We start from the raw sequence: 4267 nt of genomic DNA on the forward strand, positions 1-4267 counted from the left end.
GTGTCCCACGTTGCCAGGGAGACTTATACCCCTAGGAATCATGTCCCACATAGTGGGGAGGGCAGTGAGTTTATCTGCAGAGTTGGCCGAGAGAGAGAGGCCACATCTGAGCAACAAAACAGGTTCTCTGGGGGTGACTCTTAGGCATAATTATAAATAGTCTCATCTCCTTTGCAGGAATAAGTTTCTCAAGGGGAAGCCTCTTTTGGGGGAGCTTTTTAATAACAAATTCAGTTCCTTAATGGTTATTGGGATATTCAGATTGTCTGTTTCATCTTGGTTGAGTTTTAGTAGTTTTTGGTTTTCAATTGGATGATTTCTTCTAAGATGTTCGTAGTATTCCCTTATTATGTTATTAAGGGCTGCTTAATCTAGTAGTGACATTCTCTGTTTCATTTCAGATATTGGTGATTTGTGTTCTTTTTTGTCATTCTTCTAGACGTTTTCTGATTTTATTGATTTTTTAAAAGAACCAAATTTTTGTTTAATGACGTTCTTTTTTGTTTTCCTATTTTTAATTTCACTGATTTCTGCTCCTATCTTTCTGATTTCCTTCCTTTTGCTTGGTTGGAGTTTATCTTGCTCTTCTTTTTCTAGTTTCTTGAGGTAGGAACTTGGGTTATTGTGTTGAGAACTTTCCCCATGTCTAAGGTAAGCATTTAGGACTAAAATTTCCCTCTTGGCACTGCATTAGCTGCATCCCACAGTCTTATGTTGTGTTTCTGTTTTCATTCATTTTTATGTATTCTTTTTAAAATCTCCTTTGAGATTTCCTCTTTGACCCACTGATAATTTTTAAAGTGTGTTGTTTGTTTTCCATGTGTTGAGATTTTCCTGTTGTTTTCCTGTTATTGATTTCTAGTTTGCTTCCACTATGGTAAATGAACACACCCTCTAAGGTCTCAATTCTTTTAAATTTGTTAAGGTTAGTTTTATGGTCCAGGATATAGTCTATCTTTTTCAATGTTCCATGGGTGCTTGAAAAAAAAGTGTATTCTGATGTTTTTGGATGGAGTGTTCCATATATGTAAATTAGATCCTGTTGAGTGTCTTGTTCAGATATGCTATATCCTTACTGACTTTCTGTGTAGTAGTGCTGTCAGTTGCTGAGAATGAGGTTGGAAGTCCCCAACTATAATTGTGGATTTGTTTCTTTTTCCTTTCAGTTCTATCAGTTTTTGCTTTGTGTATTTGAGGCTCTATTGTTTGGTATGTACACATTTAGGATCATTATGTCTTCCTGGTGAATTGATACTTTTATCATTATATGATGCTCCTCTTCATCTCTGGTAATTTTCTTTGCTCAAAAGTTCTACTTTATTGGATGTGAATGTAGCCATTCCTGCTTTTTTAAAAATTACTTGCATGGTATATCTTTTGCCATCCTTTTACTCTCAACCTACTTATGTTGAATTTGAAATGAGATTCTTGTAAGCAGCATATAAGGAGTTGTGGGTTTTTAAATCCACTCTGCCAATCTCTGCATTTTGATTGGTCTACTTAGGTAACTGCTTAACTATTTCAGTGCTTAAGTCTGCCAGTTTATTGTTTGCCTTTTGTTTATTTCCTCTGGCTCTTGTTCTTTTGTTTCTCTGTTCTTGCTTTCCTGTGGGTTATTTGAACATTTTTTAGGATTCCATGTTGATTTATTTGTAGTGGTTTTGATTCTTTCTCTTTTATAGTGTTCATAGTGGTTGTTCTGTGTATTGCAATATACATATGTGACTTTTTTTAAAATTCAATTTTATTGAGATATATTCACATACCATATAATCATCCAAAGTGTACAATCAGTTGTTCACAATACCATCATATAGTGGTGCATTCATCACCCCAATTTATTTTTTTGAACATTTTCCTTGTACCAGAAAAAGTGAAAATAAGAATAAAAAAAAAAAAGTAGAAAAGAGCACCCAAATCATCCCCCTCCTCCCACCCTATTTTTCATTTAGTTCTTTGTCCCCATTTTTCTACTCATCCATCCATACACTGGATAAAGGGAGTGTGATTCACAAGGCTTTCACAATCACACTATCACCCCTTGTAAGCTATGTTGCTGTACAATCATCTTCAAGAGTCAAGGCTACTGGGTTGCAGTTTGATAGTTTCAGGTATTTCCTTCTAGCTATTCCAATGCATTAAATCCTAAAAAGGGTTCTCTATATAGTGCATAAGAATGCCCACCAGAGTGACCTCTCAGCTCCATTTGGAATCTCTCAGCCACTGAAACTTTATTTTGTTTCATTTCACATCCCCCTTTTGGTCAAGAAGATGCTCTAAATCCCACAATGTGAGTACAGATTCATCCCCGGGAGTCATATCCCATATTGCCAGGGAGATTTACACCCCTGGGTGTCAGATCCCATGTAGGGGGTAGGGCAGTGAGCTCACCTGCTGAGTTAGCTTAGCTAGAGAGACAGGGCCACATCTAAGCAACAAAGAGGTACTCAGGGGGAGACTCTTTGGCACAATTATAAGCAAGTTTAGCCTCTCCTTTGCAGTAACGAGCTTCATAAGGCCAAGGCTGTGATACAAGGTTCGGCACATCAAACCGCCAGTCCTCAATATTTCTAAGAACATCAGCAACAATCCAGGAGAAGAAGCCCAACACCTCTGCATTTCCCCCCAGCTCCTCAGGGGGCTCCTGAGTATATATTTTTATTCTCTGTCCAAATTACTTTGGGATGTGTTCTCTATTTCACAGTAACCTATGCAAACCTACCATAGCTCACTTCCTATTAAAAGTTCCATGTAATTGTGGTATTTGAACAAACTATACGAGTAAATTGTTTAGGAAATATAGATCTTGCACCAACTGAACATCTCTTCCCTTGGTCTCACGTGGAATTTGAAGCTTTAAAACACAGTCAGTATTGTCCTTTACCCTTTGGCATGATTAACCCTAGTCCTAACCACATCTGCTTCATTCATATCTCTAGTTGAAGTCTGGACCCTTTTTCAGCTTTTTAAACAGTTGCTATATGTGCTAATACTGATATTCATATCTGCCATGTTCTAGCTCTGAGTTTCAAGTGTCACACAGATACCCAAAATTCCAGGGATCAGTCAGGTGATACATAAAGGGATCAGCATCTCGGAATCTGGAGATAGCCATTACAATTCAGAAATAGATGTGAATGCTGTAAGAGCTTACAATCCAAGGACCATTACAATAAGGGTTCCCCTGAAAAGCTGTGTTCTAAGATTCAATTCTGAGTTTACACATTGTAGTTAGTCCATATTGGTAAGGCACTGTAGTGTTTGCTTTGTTTCTGGCATACTTCATTCAAAATGCTATCTACAGGTTCCAGTCACCTTGTTGGGTGTCTCACAGCTTCACTCCTACTTGCAGTTGCTCAGTATTCCATTGTATGCACACACAACAGTTCACCATTCTGTTCCTCAGTCTATGTACCCTTAGGCCACCGCCACCCATTGCAAGTCATGCATACTCTCTCCATAAACACCAGTGTGCAAATGTCCATTCATGTCTCTGTTCTCAGATCCTCCAAGTAAATGCCCCCTAATTAGGTTGCCGGACCTTAAGGCACCCACATGCCTCCCCACTGTCCTCCAGAAAGGCTACACCATTCTGCCTCCTAACCAACAGCAAATACATACATCCTTCTTTCCATGTTTTCACCAGAAATTTTATCCATTTGTTTTTTTCCATACAATTTTATAGAGCTATATTTGCATACCATATAATTAGCCACAGTGTACAATCATTGTTCATGGTATCATCATACAGTTGTACATTTATCACCACATTTGGCACTTGAACATATTGATTACTACGAAAAAAAAGTTTTTTAATAAATAAAATAATAAAAAAGATAATAAAAAGAAAAATAAAATATCATATAATACAATATAATAGTAGGGTCAGACAAGACCACTACCAAGAATCCCATATGCCTCCCTTATATCCCCCTCTCATACACATTTAGCTTTGGTATATTGCCTTTGTTACATTTAATGGAAGCATATTACAGTGTTACTGTTGATCATGGACTCCAGCTTGCTTTGATTATAGTTTTTCTCCAATACCATTCCCTTTCCAACACTCTGCATGGTTGATATTCATTTGTTCTCCCACATGCAAGAACAGTTTTATATTTGTACATTTAGTCACAATCACTGACCACTCCAGTTTTTGCTAAGTTAAACAGTTCCAGTCTTTATCTTCTATCTTTACCTCAGGTGTCATTCATGCCCCTAGCCCGCCTCTTTCAGCTTTACTTATCTTTGTTCAGTGTAGTTACAA

The sequence above is a fragment of the Choloepus didactylus genome, chromosome 4 (genome assembly GCF_015220235.1).
Source record: "Choloepus didactylus isolate mChoDid1 chromosome 4, mChoDid1.pri, whole genome shotgun sequence".
Classification (NCBI taxonomy): Eukaryota; Metazoa; Chordata; class Mammalia; order Pilosa; family Megalonychidae; genus Choloepus; species Choloepus didactylus.